At 53.6% G+C, this 9,031-nt stretch overlaps 1 protein-coding gene across 2 annotated transcripts in view; it reads right to left on the bottom strand.

Annotated features, from left to right (window-relative positions):
* CPT1A (carnitine palmitoyltransferase 1A) overlaps positions 1-9,031 on the bottom strand; it is an 85,535-nt gene that overhangs the window by 67,284 nt on the left and 9,220 nt on the right. Inside the window, exon 2 of one of the 2 annotated variants that reach the window (XM_037734006.1) lies at positions 8,444-8,490. The exons of the other annotated variant lie outside the window; for it this stretch is intronic. The gene's annotated coding sequence lies outside the window, so the exon portion shown is untranslated. The remainder of the gene's footprint in view (positions 1-8,443; positions 8,491-9,031) is intronic. 2 annotated transcript variants of the gene reach the window in all.

The following is a 9,031-nucleotide window of genomic DNA, read 5'->3' as shown; positions in this document are numbered from 1 at the left end:
CTAGTCTTGCTCTGTCATCAAGCTGGAATGCAGTATCCTGATCTCGACTCACTATAAACTCCACCTCCCAGGTTCAAGCGATTCTCCTGCCTCAGCCTCCCAAGTAGCTGAGACTACAGGTGCCCAACACCACAGCTGGCTAATTTTTGTATTTTTAGTACAGCCTGGGTTTCACCATGTAGGTCAGGCTGGTCTCGAACTCCTGACCTCAGGTGATCCACCCACCTTGGCCTCCCAAAGTGCTGTGAGCCACTGTGTCCAGCCTAATTTTATCTTTCATCATGTATGGGACTTGCTTCAAAATCACTTGGGGTGGGGGCAAATGGACGGACCGATATGAAGGAGTCATGCGTGAGAACCATGAAGGGCCGGGCTGCACAAGCCCTGGAGGGTCTCTCTTCTATGCACATTCAAGATCTCCTGATGTTTTAGAATGTGTTTAATGAAATGAAACATTCATCCACTGCAATCAGAGCTCCAAAATCTTATGTTTGGAGAGCTCCTCAGATACTCCAAGCACCCCAAGTGCCCACCTCCCAGGGAGAGAAGCACACACGTTTCACCCCATAGCCCACCCTGGCCTCAGAGAAACGGCACTACCCATCTGAGGCCAGGGAAGATAAAATCAGGAGGGGCAAAGGTTTCTGGGGCCAGAGCGTGTGGAAAGGTGGTCATGCCCATGCTCAAGCCCCCTTACCCAGTCCCCACTCCCCACAACCTGGAAATACCTTTTTTTTTTTAGAGATGGATTGCAATGGCTCGATCTTGGCTCACCGCAACCTGTGCCTCCCAGGTTCAAGCGATTCTCCTACCTCAGGCTTCCGAGTAGCTGGGATTACAGGCATGTGCTACCACACTCGGCTAATTTTGCATTTCTAGTAGAGACGGGGTTTCTCCATGTTGGTCAGTCTGGTCTCGAACTCCTGACCTTGGGTGATCCGCCCGCCTCAGCCTCCCAAACTGCTGGATTACAGGCATGAGCCACCTCTCCCGGCACAACCTGGAAATATCTGAACAGTCACCACCTGCTTGCCCAACCCAACAAGGTTTTTATGAGCCTGGTATAAAAAGGATGAAAAAGGAAAAGCTGGGCCCGCCCCCCAACCAGGGCCTGTCCCCCCCCACCAGGGCCCGCCCCCCACTAGGGCCCGCCTTCCCCCCAGTACCTGCCCCCCCTGCCAGTGCCTGCCCCTGCTGCCTCACTCAACCAGCCTCTGCCAGGTGCTTCCTCTCCAGGCAGGAGACCACACTCCTGGCCCATGCAGGGACTTCACCTCTCTCCAGCCAGAGGGCACACCTGCTCCCTACCTTTCACCCAGCAGGGAGCGGATGCAGCCTGGCGGCTTCTCCCATCTCTGAGTCACCAGAAACAAAGCTGCGTGACTGCAGGAGACTCGGCTGCCACGGCTTCATGGAGGTCAACCAACCCCAGGGAGCGACACCCAGCTCCTGGGCCAGCCTCACTCCAGACCCGGGGCAGAGGGTACCTACTGTCTCTAAAACCGAGGCACTCAGAATGGAAACCAGATGGGCCGGGCGCAGTGGCTCACGCCTATAATCCCAGCACTTTGGGAGGCCGAGGCGGGTGGATCACGAGGTCAAGAGATCGAGACCATCCTGGTCAACATGGTGAAACCCCGTCTCTACTAAAAATACAAAACATTAGCTGGGCATGGTGGCGCGTGCCTGTAATCCCAGCTACTCAGGAGGCTGAGGCAGGAGAATTGCCTGAACCCAGGAGGTGGAGGTTGTGGTGAGCCGAGATCGCGCCATTGCACTCCAGCCTGGGCAACAAGAGTGAAACTCTGTCTCAAAAAAAAAAAAAAAAAAGAATGGAAACCAGATAAAGCCATTCGCACCACCCCCCTGCTCCTTCCCTCCCTGGCCCTAGAGGGTAGAGGGTCCCAGACCAGAATCTGAAAACCACCGAGAGCGGTCAGCACAGTTCCTGCCTTGATATACCCCTGTACTGAAAGCCAACCTGAGGCCAGGTGCGGTGGCTCATGCCTGTAATCCCAGCACTTTGGGAGGCTGAGGAGGGAGGATCACTGGAAGTCAGGAGTTCAAGACCAGCCTGACCAACATGATGAAACCTCATCTCTACTAAAAACACAAAAATTAGCTGGATGTAGTGGTGGGTGCCTGTATTCCCAGCTACTTGGGAGGCTGAGGCAGGAGAATTGCTTGAACCTGGGAGGCAGGGTTGCAGTGAGCTGAGATGAGACCACTGCACTCCTGGGTGAGAGGGAGGGACTCCGTCTAGAAAGGAAAGGAAATTAAAGGAATAGAAAATGGGCAGGAGAGGGAAGGGGAGAGGAGGGGAGGAGAGGGGAGGGGAGGGGAGGGGAGGGAGAAGGCCCTCAGCATGCCTTTCTGTAACATACTTAGCACAAATGGAATCCCTCAAAGTAAATCGGGTCTGCGGCCTCACCTCACTGGCATAAATAGGACTGGGGTCACAGGTGGCTAACCTCACCTTCCTGCAAACGGACAACAGCCAGGTGAGGCAGGTGAGCAGCTGAGACTGGGGCGGACAAGACCAGGGCCACGGGCACAGAGCTCTTCTGAGGACCTGGAGCTCAGGGAGGAGTGGGCGTTAGATGCGGTGTCCAGGTGGAAGAGGGCCAGTCACTGACAAATTCCTGGACCTCAGATAAGCCTCATGAAAACTTTGGGAGGCCAAGAGGGGCAGATTGCTTGAGCCCAGGAGTTTGAAACCAGCCTGAGCAACATGAAAAACCTCACCTCCACTAACACAAAAATAAGCCAGAAGTGGTGGTGCACACCTGTAGTCCCAGCTACTTGGGAGACAGAGGGGTGAGGCTCACCTGAGCCCGGGAGGCTGAGGCCGCAGTGAGCCATGATCACGCCACTGCACTTCAGCCTGGGCGACAGAACGAGATCTTGTCACACACACACACACACACCCCCACACCCCAGTGAACTTTACTGTATTATACAGCAAGGCTATTTTCTGTCTTAAATGCTCTAAATCACAAGATGCTCAAACAAACAGGCAAGTAGAGAATAACACCTATGTACCCTCCTGGAGTGAACAAATTCAACATTTTGCTGTATTGATTTAGAATGTCCACACCCCCTCCCCCGCAACCTGCCAAGTCTTTTGTTTATCTTTGTTTTTGTAGAGATGGGATCTCACCATGTTGCCCAGGCTGATTGCAAACTCCTGGACTCGAGCAATCCTTCCTTGGCCTCCCAAACTGTTGAGATTATAGGTGCCCAGCCCTGCATAAATGTCTAAGGTGCAATAGAACAACCTCCTCTCCCTGTCCCCAGAATGTGGGGCTCATCTTCCCTGTCCAGATTTGAGCATCTACAAATGCATACAGTGCTACCACGCATGTGCGAGGCACACCCGAATGCCACCATACTCTGCACATGCTCCTGCAACTTGCCTCTCGTCCACACTGAGTTCCGGGCTGCCCCATGCCCACCCACGTGGCGCTGGCCCTGCTGTCCTGCACTTCCCTGCTGGCAGGAACCAGTCTGTCCCTGTGTCCCTGCTGGCTCAGGGGGCTTCTGTGCTCACTTTTTCACTGTTGCAAACCAAGAAGCAGAGAGTGGCCCTGTCCGTGTTGCAGCACCATATTTTAATGCGGGTAGAAAAAGAGCGGTGTTAGTGGGCACCCGGCCTCTGGGCAGCCTTCCTCATGCCTGCCCTGCCCTGCCTGCTCTACCAAAGGTCCAGCTCCCTCTCCACATGGCCATCCTGCCCTCTTTGCCCTCACTGACCTGCCTGCTGCCTGACACCCCATCTCCCTGTGTCTCCCAAGTCCACTTTCCCAGGGCATTGGAGTGCCCTGCCCACCTCACCACCGCCGCCACGTTGGCCCTGGCCAGGGGCTTCTTGAAGAGGAGGGCATACTCCACCACTTTGCAGCCTGTGTTCCTTCCACTTCTGTGTGTCCAGAATGAGCCACCTGTCTGCTGCAGCCAGGCCTGGGTTTCAGGGCCCTCCACCCACCACCTGCATGGCCCTGGTCAGGCTCACTGCCTCCTCTCCTCCCCAGCACCTTTCATAAAGCTCAGGAGACCAGGGCACCTGTGTGCTCCAACTCCCCTTCCCGGAAGCCTTCCCTAGAGTCCAGGGCATGCCCTAGCAGGCTGGGCACAGTGGCAGGGAGCCCCAGCACGATGGGAGGAAGGGCCCTCAGGCCAGCTGGCAGCCAGGCCTGAGTCTGGATCCTGGCCACTGACCCTGGACAGCCTCTCTGCTCACCCCTTCGGCCTTCCTGAGGCTGTAGTGAGGAGGGTGGCAGGGGCGCGGCATGGCCCAAGGCTTGGGCAAGCAGGCGTCCGCCTCCTGGGGCCGGTGGGGGCTCTGGACATCCCACTCGCGGCATACAACGAAACCGTTAGTCTCCATGGACCAGCCCCACTTCCTGTTCCTGCTTCCTCCTGGGAGAGGCCACCAGGCACTCAAACTGGCCCCAGTCCCTCTGCTGCTGCCTTGGGCCCCTCTGGCTTCTGAGCTAGCAGGTGGCTCCCCTGCACCCCGGGAGTCAGACAGTCCCTAGAGCATACTGCACCTGACCTTCCTGCTACTACGAGTGAATGACATAGGGGAGAGGTTCTCTTTTCAGCCATCTGTATTTTTCTGTATTTTCTCATTTCTTTGAAGACATCTTCTTTAAAGACGAGGTCAAGCACACCTTCACCCAGCCAAAACTTCATCAGCTGACAATGAATCTCACCTGCCCATGTGCCCACATCCCCTTCGGGGTTTCTCTTACTGAGAATGCCGGCGCCCACCCTGCCTGGGGAGGAGCAGGGATGGACCATGGCTGTTCACTTCAGTGCTGATGTGACGGCCCCTGGGCCCCACCAGCGACACTTCCCCTCTCTGGCCCAGACCCAGCTGGGCGGCAGCAGCCGTGCTCTTGCCCCTCCCCCAGCCCTCCTTTCTCCAAGCCACCCCACATCAGAGGCTTCCTAGAGAGACCTGGCCAACTGCTCTTTCATCCACGTCACCCCAGGGGCAGGCCTATCTGCAGCCCCTCTCCTGAGATTTTCTTCCATGCCCAGATCTCAGAGACATATCACAGCCCCAGTGGGAAAAGGTGGTATCCCTGGGGACGAAGTTGACAAGGCGTGACCACTGGGATCCAAGCCACACAGCAGGGTGTGCACCTGTGTCCCAAGTTCAAGGATGGCCAGAGGAGAAAACACTTTGACTGGAAAGAAAAGCAGGAAAGAGCAGGAGGAAGAAAAGTTAAAAAGAAGAAATAAGAAAACACAGGAAAAATACAGGTGGATGAAAAGAGAACCTAACCTCCCCCCTCTGTCATTCACTCGCTCCCTCAAATCATCATGGAGCCCTTGGACTGGAATCCTGAACTAGCCCTGGGAAGGGACTTGTGGAGGAGGCCACTCTGGGTAAGCAGACAGGTGACCCCTTGGGGACCGTTCCTGACTTAGGACCCCTCCTTGCTGTGTGCCCCCCAGGCCAGCTATGGGGTAAATCGGAGGTGGTGGCAACACCCCAGCAGCCTCCGCCACGCCAAAGACATCTTGTTGTCCAGCTTTGCCGTGAGGCTGTGGACGTGTCTATTTTCACTGAAAGTACAGAAATCACTTCTGAGAAGCTGGCGCAGCAGCCGGGGCCTGGCCTGTGCCTCTGCCTTGGGTGAACATGAGCCCTGGAAAGCTGAGTAGGAGGCAAGGCATGGTGGCTCACGCCTGAAATCCCAGCATTTTGGGAGGTCAAGGCGGGAAGATTGCTTGAGTCCAGGAGTTCAAGACCAGCCTGGCCAACATGCCACAACTCCTTCTCTACCAAAAATACATTAGCTGGGTGTGGTGGCACATGCCAGTAGTCCCAGCTGTTCTGGAGGCTGAGATGGGAGGATTGCTTGAGCCTGGGAGGTCAAGGCTGCAGCGAGCCCTAATTATGCCACTGCACTCCAGCCTGGCAACAGAGTGAGACCCTGTCTCAAAAAAAAGAAAGGCTAAGTGGGGATGGCAGGGGTGGAGATCACCCACCTGGAGCCCACCTGCTGGGGGCTCACCTAGACCTCCTTGCTCAGAGCATACCAGGTGCCCACCAACCCCCAGGTGGAGCACAGGAGCCAGGCCATGTGCCATCCTGGAGGCTATGAAGGGACTGTCACTGAGGTCTGTGCCAGAGCACTTAAGCACCTTATGCTAATCTGCTCTTGGGACACACGGGGATGCAGAATCAGAGGCCCCAGCTGAGGCCACAACCCCTTCATCACAATTGTCACAAATGCACTGTCCCATCTCCAGCTCACCTATTCCGTGGTGGTTCCCACCACCTTCCATGCCCAGCTCTGTCATCTGCCGCTCTGCCACCCGCCTTGACCTATGCCACTGACTTGCAGCTGGAGGGCCTGCAGCTCTTTGTCCATTTCTGTTTTCTCCTTTCTACATACTCAGCTTAAAGCTCCCAGCACTTTTGGGGGCAGCCCATGAATCTAAACTCCCCAAGAAATTCTACAAGAGACATTTAGTGATGTCCCCTGCACCGGCTGGCAAATGACCTTCATGTGTAAGTTATGGTCCAGTCTTCCAAATGCCCTTCTCAAGGACATGAATCCTTGTTTAACAATCCGATCCCATCCAGAAGAGTACAGACAGCTCTCCAACACTGAATGCTAAGTGAACAATCATGGGGGGGATGGTGATGATACATCTTCCATTTTGCTTACAATTATCTTCATTTCAACAGCTTTGCTCAGTGGTCCCAAATCCCCGGCCAATAAACGGCTCTGGTACTTTGTTTTTTGAAAGCGTTCACTTTGTTCCCTTTCTCCGTAATCAGTTCCTTTTAACCAAAACCTTTCACCTCTTTTGAAGTCATTGGCCTGTGAATCCAGCACTGGCCATGTAATCCAGAAGGCACCCATAACACAGGTCCCTATGCCCTTTGAGCAGAACTCCCCGCCCCTGCACCCCCAATCCTGCAGAGCTGAGACAGGCAGGTGGCTGAGGAATGCAGGTGAAAGGTCAGCTTGATGCAACGTGCATTGCCAGTTTTCAAAACATGCCCCAGAAAAACGGAGATATGGGAATTGCCACTGCCATATAAAACAAACAATAAAACTTGATACGTGACAACAGACTTCCAAGAAAATGGCCTTTATAGCAACTGAAATATGTAAATAATTTGAGTGGAGCGGAAGCCTTTCCACATAACAATCAACAGGTATGGAGACACTAATAAGTAAGTGGGTGGGAACGGAGGTAGGTAAGACACACAGATTCCTTTTTGTGCTTTGAATAATGAAGATACAGAACATTCTTTTTTTTTTTTTTTTTTTTAAGATGAAGTTTCGCTCCACCACCCCGGTTAGAGTGCAGTAGCACGATCTCGGCTCACAGCAACATCTGCCTTCCAGGTTCAGGCAATTCTCCTGCCTCAGCCTCCCAAGGAGCTGGGATTACAGGCATGCGTCACCACACCTGGCTAATTTTGCATTTTTAGTAGAGACGGGTTTTTACCAGGTTGGCCAGGCTGATCGCGAACTCCTGATCTCAAGCAAACTGTCCACCTTGGCCTCCCAAAGTGCTAGGATTACAGGCATCAGCCACTGCGGCTGACCCAGAACATTTCTATGACCAAACCCTTTGGCATATGGTGGACAATGCGATGCATATATATTTTTACATTAATGTATTTGACTAGCATTAGCTCATTTAATTCCCACTAGCACCCTAGGAAATGGGTACCATGGCTATCTCCATGCACTAATGAGAAAACCAGGGCTTAGATGCCAAGAAACTTGCCCAATGTCACGTCCAGCAAACCTCAGGGCTGGAAATCAAACCCAGATCCCAGCTAGGCATGGTGGCTCACACCTGTAATCCCAGCACTCTGGGAGGCCGAGATAGGTGGATCATCTGAGGTCAGTCGTTCAAGACCAGCCTGACCGATATGGTGAAACCCCGTCTTTACTAAAAATACAAAAAATTAGCCGGGCGTGGTGGTGGGCACCTATAGTCCCAGCTACTAGGGAAGCTGAGACAGAAGAATTGCTTGAACCCGGGAGGCGGAGATTGCAGTGAGCCGAGATCACATCACCGCACTCCAGCCTGGGTGACACAGCAAGCAAGACTCTATCTCAAAACAACCAAACAACAAAACCCAGGTCCAACTCCAAAACTTACACTCTTAACTCCCAAAAAAGTCTACTTAAAATTCCTAAGGTTACAACACAGTTATAAAATTAGGTCACTGTTGTAACCAAAATGATGTGATTGCAGCCAGGAAGAAGACTGGATTAAGTACAAACACCACCAGTACCAACTGTCAAATGATTCCCATGCTGCGGTCTTCCTGCTAGAATTGCACAACGCGCGTACACACAGGAGCAGGCTCGGCCTTCTATTCAAACCCAGCCCACGCCGCCTATCTCCTCCAGCGGTGAACAACTGTGTTGGAAATCCTCTGAGAAAAGCTTACCCACGGGAAATGACAGCTCAGCTCAGCAGGAATACCAGGCAGGGTCTCTAGGAACAGAGAAAGCGTGAGGCTGGATGGCATAGGCCCCATCCCTGGAAAGCTCGAGAAGACACTGCAGGCAGAGTCAGCAGCAGTGTCTCCGGCGAGGGGAAGGCAGTTATCTCGTCACCTACAACACGTTCTTGGATGCCTGGGTGACCCGTGCCTGGGAAGGTTCTGCCTGGCTAGAAATCTCGTGTTGGCCTCCAGGACTGGCTCCAGCTTAGGGAAACCACTTTCATAACATGCATGACTTCCAAGGCGGCAATCTGGCCTGACCTCCTCACTGCTGCCCAAGGGAAGTACCAGGAAGGCTCTGGAAGGACACTGGCAGCTCAGGGGTTTCCCTAAAACCAGCATGCACTTGCAATAAAGTTCATGGCCCTGCTGAACTGAGATGCAGACAAAAAAATAGCAATAATGGGAAGAAAAAAAAGCACAGCCCCTTCCCCGTAGACAAGTGTGGGCCCATCCTCTCTGTACCGTATCAGCCACATTGTTATTTAACTGCAGATATGCACATCTGTAATGTGTGCCCTTCTGCTTTTC

The sequence above is a fragment of the Cebus imitator genome, unplaced genomic scaffold (assembly GCF_001604975.1).
Source record: "Cebus imitator isolate Cc_AM_T3 unplaced genomic scaffold, Cebus_imitator-1.0 Scaffold564, whole genome shotgun sequence".
Classification (NCBI taxonomy): Eukaryota; Metazoa; Chordata; class Mammalia; order Primates; family Cebidae; genus Cebus; species Cebus imitator.
The sequence above is the reverse complement of the archived record's forward strand: the minus strand, read 5'-3'. Positions and strand labels throughout refer to the sequence as shown.